General features: G+C 41.9%; 1 pseudogene; it reads right to left on the bottom strand.

Annotated features, from left to right (window-relative positions):
* Positions 1-7756: 7756 nt before the first annotated feature.
* On the bottom strand, positions 7757-7875 carry LOC124723722 (annotated as a pseudogene).
* Positions 7876-8460: the final 585 nt, after the last annotated feature.

Here is an 8460-nt window from a genome sequence, read left to right as displayed (position 1 = left end):
TTAATTTCTTCTTTTTATTGGTGAGTATGATGTCAGGTTTGTTATGTGGTGTTGTTTTATCTGTTATAATGGTTCTGTTCCAGCATAATTTGTATTCATCATTCTCCAGTACATTTTGTGGTGCATACTTGTATGTGGGAACGTGTTGTTTTATCAGTTTATGTTGCATGGCAAGTTGTTGATGTATTATTTTTGCTACATTGTCATGTCTTCTGGGGTATTCTGTATTTGCTAGCATTGTACATCCGCTTGTGATGTGATCTACTGTTTCTATTTGTTGTTTTTGGAAAGTCTGCATTTATCTGTTGTGGTATTGGGATCTTTAATAATATGCTTGCAGTAATATCTGGTGTTTATTGTTTGATCCTGTATTGCAATCATGAATCCTTCCGTCTCACTGTATATATATATATATATATATATATATATATATATATATATATATATATATAATCTTTTCTTAGCCATGTGTTGGATGCGTCTTTATCTTTGTGTGGCTGTGTTAGACGATACGGGCGCTTGCCATGTAGTGTTTTCTTTTTCCTATTATTATTATTGTTATTATTATTATTATACCCAGGGAAACTCAGTTGTCTTCGAAATTATCAGTCATCTGATAATCCTTGGAAAAACTTCACTGCTGCCTGGCCACAGAACTTCATGAGACTCATTAAATCCCGGTGCTTTGCTCTGGAAATACGCAGGCGACGTGTAGATGACAGAGAATTTTGTTACATATTTTTATAAACCAATTTTAAAGAAAAAGTTTCGAAAAAATGACCAAAATTTACAGATGGGGACGTTTGCAAGACAACAACCATCTGCGCGAACAGTTCGCCGACGTTTGCAGCAGCATGGACTATCAGCTCGGAGACCATGGCTGCGGTTACCCTTGACGCTGCATCACAGACAGGAGCGCCTGCGATAGTGTACTCAACGACGAACCTGGGTGCACGAATGGCAAAACGTCATTTTTTCGGATGAATCCAGATTCTGTTTACAGACTCATGATGGTCGCATCCGTGTTTGGCGACATCACGGTGAACGCACATTGGGAGCATGTATTCGTCATCGCCATACTGGCGTATCACCCGGCGTGATGGTATGGGGTGTCACTGGTTACACGTCTTGGTCACCTCTTGTTCGCATTGACGGCACTTTGAACAGTGGACGTTACATTTCAGATGTATTACGACCCGTGACTCTACCCTTCATTCTGTCCCTGCGAAACCCTACATTTCAGCAGGATAATGCACGACCGCGTGTTGCAGGTCCTGTACGGGCCTTTCTGGATACAGAAAATGTTCGACTGCTGCCCTGGTCAGCACATTCTCCAGATCTCTCACCAACTGAAAACGCCTCGTCAATGGTGGCCGAGCAGCTGGCTCGTCACAATACGCCAGTCACTACTCTTGATAAACTGTGGTATCGTGTTGAAGATGCATGGGCAGCTGTACCTGTACACGCCATCCAAGCTCTGTTTGACTCAATGCCCAGGCGTATCAAGGCCGTTATTACGGCCAGAGGTGGTTGTTCTGGGTACTGATTTCAAAAAATGGCTCTGAGCACTATGGGGCTCAACTGCTGTGGTCATCAGTCCCCTTGAACTTAGAACTACTTAAACCTAACTAACCTAAGGACATCACACACATCCATGCCCGAGGCAGGATTCGAACCTGCGACCGTAGCAGTTGCACGGTTCCGGACTGCGCGCCTAGAACCACGAGACCACCGCTGCCGGCTGGGTACTGATTTGGCTTGGCTCTGAGCACTATGGGACTTAACATCTGTGGTCATCAGTCCCCTAGAACTTAGAACTACTTAAACCTAACTAACCTAAGGACATCACACACATCCATGCCCGAGGCAGGATTCGAGCCTGCGACCGTAGCAGTCGGGTACTGATTTCTCAGGATCTATGCACCCAAATTGCGTGAAAACGTAATCACATGTCAGTTCTAATATAAAATATTTGTGCAATGAATACCCGTTTGTCATCTGCATTTCGTCTTGGGGTAGCAATTTTAATGGCCAGTAGTGAAAATGGTCCATCGTTTTTTTGAAATGTTTCACTTCCTATTTCAATTAATTCAACCCTCAGATTTTTCTGTAACAGAAAAAGGCTACTGAGAAATATCTGTCTTCATCTGATGCGCCGTCTTCCAACTATTTTCATTTACGTTACAGTTATCTAAAATATTTTCTACATTTTCTTTGAGCTCTTCAGTTTCTTCTTGAGTATCCTCTCTAACTGGTTTTTCGCTTTTGTTACTTTGTCAGTTTTCTGTTATCTACAAATTCACCCTCGTGAATGACATATTTTAACTACTTCTTAGTTTCATTTTGATCTAGCGCGTTCTGAATAATTAATACTGTCGCAGAAGGTTCAACAAATTACAGCATTGAGCTAGCCAGGGATTGGACTTCCAAAACTTTTGCCTTCTGTATTTTTTCTATGCTGTGGTCCACTTAGACGATATCAGTTTCATATTCGTGTATATTCAATGGTGTGCAAAACTTAAGGTCGAAAGTAACTTTTGCATGATTTTTCACTGCCAAGCTACATAGTTAGATGAAACTTGGACCATACATAGAAAGAACTGTTACTGTATAGTACAGAAGATACTCAATGACAGGAACAGAAATAAACATTTTCATGCGAAGAAAATATTATCACACTGAAGTCACGGCGGTTTATGATGGTCTTCTGGACATTAAAAACAAAAGGGGGCGGGCGGGTGGGTGGGTGGGTGGGTGGGTGGGCGGGCATGGTTCTTAATAGGATGTGTGATCGCCGTGGACGGCAGTGATCCCATGCTGGTCACAAGGGTAGTGCGGAGTTCTTGTGGTAGGGTGTTCCATTCCTCAACCACGGCGGTTGACTGCTGCTGGATGGTCTCTGGGGCATGTGGACGTGCTTCATAACGTCTCCTCAACGCATCGCAGCATCCCACGTGCGCTCTGTGAAGAAGTCTGGGGAATGGGCATGACAGCCCATTCGCCGGATATCCTCTCGTTCCAAGACCTTCTCCACCTACGCAATTTTATGCAATCGCACAATCACGTTTGACAATGTTCTTGGGTACATTACCTTTCCTTATATGGCGAGAGGTGCTGTAACGTCGCGAATCAATATCCAATAGCATTTATTGCACTACTTTGCAGTACGGCTCGTAGCTTAGGAGCCGTTGGCGGTGAGAGAAAAAGCCGCATGTATCTTAGCGTGACTCATTCGCACCTGCCGCTAGCCTAGCCCTGGGATGCACAACCTGTGTTAGTTTGAGCGACATAATATTGGAGCCCCTAAGAATCTAAATAAACTATATTAAATATTATTCAATTTAGTTAAAAGCAATATATTGTTCTTTGTTTTTAGAAAGAAGATCGTGTAAAGCTCTCAGATTTCTAGCTGGCATAGTTTCAGATTTAGAGAAAATTACCTAAAACACCCCAAACCGACACTTGTATGATTAAAGTCAAGAATGGTTCAAATGGCTCTGAGCACTATGGGACTCAACTGCTGTGGTCATCAGTCCCCTAGAACTTAGAACTACTTAAACCTAACTAACCTAAGGACATCACACACACCCATGCCCGAGGCAGGATTCGAACCTGCGACCGCAGCAGCAGCGCGGCTCCGGACTGGAGCGCATAGAACCGCACGGCCACCGCGGCCGGCATGATTAAAGTCAGTTCGGATTCATAACAATTTGTCTTTTAGTATCATTTGGAATCATTACTGAAGTTCACAAAATGTTAGGTCAATTTGTTTGAATTTTCAAAATTAAAAACGTTAACTATTTTTCATTTTCGTAACATAAAATTCAGAAAAGATCAGTCTTTATTTAATGTGTTGTTGTGTGAGTAAATGAGAATGAGTGAGAGTGTGTATGTGGGACATACGAAAAATTCAATATTATCTCATGTTAAACATTACGTAACTACGTCATGGGAAAGCGTTAAGCAAACAAGTTGCAATGAAAAATGTAATTTCCCCACCGTGCTGATGACGTATGTCCAAGGGCACTTGCATTTGTAAGAAGACAGCCAGAATAGCCATGTGCAGAGTAATAGTTTCCTAAAGTTATTTCAAGATTTGTTTTCTTTTCGTTTGATTTTGTTAAACATTTTATTAATATTTGCATGATGAAGTGACGTAAATGCATCAGTGAATGTTTATTGGCATAAGAAGAACTCGAAGGATTGTTTTGATTGGCTGGTCATTTTGGACAACCAATCAGATTTAAGCGTTTCCCGAGCATTGCAGGTAGTTATAGGCTCTGAGGGGAGCAGCATGGAGAGGAGTCGCTAGTCAGCTATCGGACGTGCAGGTCATGTTGAACGCTTCCGTCTTTATTATGTGTAAAGTGAAGAAATAATTGGCTTCCCGCGTCCAGATTGTGTGACCGTAATAGCAGTTGCATTTACTGACAGTTTTATGAAGTTTGAAAGTTTTTGGATTGTTTTGCTGGAAAGAGAACCGCGTATGAACTTTCGGCATTTGTGAAATTCCGCGTGGCATGTTTCATATTCGTCTATGGAATATTTGGCGAGCAGTTCCTTTATTAGAAATCCACTGAAAAGGACCGAATGTGAAACTCATATATTGTAGCAGAGTAATGACTGTAATTCGTGTAATAATTCGGGTCGAACTTAAGTAGATTTCTGGCTGCCTTGCGTGTGTACTGGGATATCTGGACTGCGAGCTGAGGACAGTGACATTATTCGTTAACTAAGTACGGGCTGACGGCAAGTGTTTATTTTGAACCTAAAGAAATAAAAGAACTCGTTGCAGAATTTTGACTTTTTTCTAAAGAGATGAAGCAATCGCCCTCCACCCGAAAATTGTTATAGGGTATTACAGGATAGTTTGCTACCAGAGTCTACGCGGACTTTGCAAACGTAAGTATTGACGGTGTTTTTCTTCAACGCTGCTTTTAACGCCGTCTGAACAGTATCTACGTATGCAGAGAAACGGGCTGGTGATCTGACGCCGTACTGAGGTAGGTGGAACTTTTTTAGTGAACAGTACGACGAGAGCCAGTGAACAAACATTTACGCCCCATTTACAAACCCACCCCGCCGCAGTATGAACATATAATGCACCCACGAACACTGTCGAACATTATCATTTTGGTGATCCAACTGTTACAATGTGGGAAGCATAACGTTGCATGGGCATACTAACCTGCAAATCTTTGAACATGATACATTCACTGGTCAACGTTATTGTGACACTGTACTCTTTCTCCGCATGCAGCTTTTCAGGTCTGCATTCTGTGGCGTTGTCCGAAGAATGAGGTCACATAGTAAAGTTGGTACCTCACAACGGAACCACAAGCTAAAGGCAGTCGCTGCCCGACCCATCCACGAATGAGAGACGTCGACGAAGACGCGCAGTGAAGAGGTTCTGAATGCTGCCGCCGCTGTTGGAAGTCTACAGAGTGCAGCAGCATTCGGCCCACTCTTTGATAGCCGACTAAAATAGCAGCATCATCACAGCTCAGATCCAGCAGTATCGTTAGTCGGAACTGTGTACCAAAGTTTGTAGTTGAATGAACGTGGTATTTGATTGTCATTCAGTACTGTTTGAAGTAATAAACAACTGTCATGATGTTTTTTGACTACTAAATGAAGGGTCGAAGGAATAAACCGAATTAGTTTTTAGCAGCGTGAAACAGCAATGAAAATAGCTTAGACATGGATTTATCTGTCCTTAAATTTTTGGGGCACAGGAAAGTAAGCAGGTAAGTCACTTGTTCCAAAGAAAAAAACCAGGTAAGTAAATTTTTCCAGAAAAAACCAGGTAAGTCAAAATTTCCAGCGAAAAACCCAGGTAAGTCAACTGCAACTTCGCAGACGATCGTGCGACCGCAGAAATTTCGCTCCAATGTATGTTTGAAATGTGCGCTCATTATGATGAATTATCATCCAAATTAAAAGCACTTTACCTAGAAAAAGATAAAGCAGAAATTAAAATGTTAACGGCCATTAAAGTTCTTCACAAAAGAAATGCTGAAACATTCCACCAATGCAAAAGAGATGCAAGACACTAAGCTATGTAAAAGGAGAAGATGGAATCAATTCGTATAGATTATGCTAAAAATGTCTCAATACCATATATAACTACGAACAATGTATGTTATAAACGTCAGCTATCAATGTATTCATTCTAAATCCGCATTCTCTTTACGGGGTAGTCAGTTTTCTATGATACCATGAGAGTATTGTCAAGAATGGTCCTAACGAGGTAGTATCATTTCTTTTTCAGTTCGTTATGAAATATCTAGATAACGTTGAAGAACTTCAAGAACTTCTGCGACTCTGCCGGATGGCAAAATAAGAATTTCACAATTTTTCGCTTCAGTTTCGACGTCATTCATAATAACGTACATGGGTTGGAAAACAACAAGATCACATTTACAGAACGAGGTCATCCATACCTGGAATATGCTTAGAATGTTGATCTTGGGAATTTGAAACAAAGGATGGAAAGCCCAGAGGACTTCATCAGCTTGAATGAAAATTCTGCAATGAAACCACCAGCTTCCATTTTGGAGAGAGTCTGTCAGGAAATGGTGTACGATTGGAAAGACTTTTTAAATGAAGAAAATGTACTGACAGGACTATTTAAGACCCATTAGTGAAGGAAATTGAAGCCTCATCCATCCACCTTCATCTGATGAAATGGAGAGAGACGTATAATGAACCCTTGGTATCCATCAGCAGAAGAAAGGCAGACATAGGTGCACTGAAACATAATACGGGAGAATTCAGGTTATCATCTTTGTCCATGCGCACTTCGCAGCTTGGCAAAAATTAGAACATTTTCAAACGCGCATGGCCGGAGATATAATTGTCGTAGAAAGCTCTGGTTTGCACTGGTCGACAGAGTTTTTAATTCTGCTTGTTCCGATGTGGGGAAAGTCGTGGGTTTGAAGAAAAAATAAATAATTTTGCCTCAGATGTTAATTCCCATAGTGCTCAAAGCCATTTGAACCATTTTGATTTTTTTTCCAAACAAGACAAACTGTGCATACCTCCGACACTTGCCCTTTTGGGCAGATATTTTCAGTGCAATACAGATACGAAGACAAACTGTGGAAAGAAATTAAATGAAATACAATTACTCTGTGACGAACCACCGGAGACCATGTGTCTCTTATAACAAAATACTCAGAAAATATGCCTGAGCAACCCCAGAAATTTTCATTGGGGTTCATGTTCACGTTGTATAATGTCCCTGATAAAATGTTTGTTATCTCCTGGGCACTTTTTACGCAGAGTGGATGCTCTGGCTTGTGTGTTTCGGGAAGATAAGTGTGCCACTGTCTTATTGCCATGTGTCCAGTAGAAGTAAATTAAGACAAATTTCATTAACTGAATTTCGAATCGTCAAAAGTATATACAGGCTGTTTTAAGAGGAATAGTAAATATTTTAGGCTATGGTAGCGTAGAATAATTTGAATAAAACATTACCCCTACCACACATCCAGTTTTCATTGGCTATAGAAATGCAACTATTAGAATGTAACCTAAATAAATAGTCTGTTTGAACAGTCCTGAATGGCCCGACGGTACCGACCGATCGCCGTGTCGTTCTAAGACTATAGGGGTTACCGGATGCGGATATGGCGGGGGATGTGGTCAGCACACCGCTCTCCTGGCCGTTATCAGCTTTCATGACCGGGACCATTGCTTTTCAACCATGTAGCCCTCAGTTGGCCACACAAGGACTCAGTCAGTGCAACCCGCTTGCCAACAGCGCACGGCAGACTCGGATGGTCACCCATTCAAGTCCTTCACAAGCCCGACTGCGTTTAACTTCGGTGACCTGACGGGAACCGGTTTTACCACTGCGGTAAGGCTGCTGGCTAAGCAAATACTTACAGAAGGTGTTAAGCAAAGGTGAACGATTAAGTTCAAAGTTGGGTTTCATAAATTACACTTCCGACTTCAGTGCCCTTTCGAATTCCGTTGACAACACTACTTCTAGCTCTTCTGAGGTCGCCTTGGCGTTCTTTCGTGAACACTACTCATCATCCAAATGTTCAAATCTTCCTTGTGTTCACTTTTTCTTTATAGATTTCGCCTTTCACCGCCCCCCCCCCCCTCCACACAAACACACACACAAAACTGTAAAGGAACAAGGTTTCGGGACCTTGGTGGTCAAGAACCTCACCACTGAAGTCGCTTCATCTTCCTGGGAATGTTAGGTTTAGATGGTGTGTTACATGATGACTAGAACGTGCGAGGCCCCGACATGACGAAAGAACATATCCATTCTTGTGGCCAGAGGAACGCCTTCCAATAACGCTGGATGCTCATTTTCAAGAAAGTGTATATAACGGGCCCCTGTAAAACGATGCAGTAAGACACAACAGGCCCAATAAACTGATTGTCAACCATACACACCATACGTTTTCAGAGAAATGTACTCGCAGAGACAGCTGACGCATT

This window comes from Schistocerca piceifrons, chromosome X, assembly GCF_021461385.2.
Source record: "Schistocerca piceifrons isolate TAMUIC-IGC-003096 chromosome X, iqSchPice1.1, whole genome shotgun sequence".
In the NCBI taxonomy this organism is placed as follows: domain Eukaryota; kingdom Metazoa; phylum Arthropoda; class Insecta; order Orthoptera; family Acrididae; genus Schistocerca; species Schistocerca piceifrons.
Note: the sequence above shows the minus strand (reverse complement) of the source record. Positions and strands in the feature narration are given on the sequence as shown.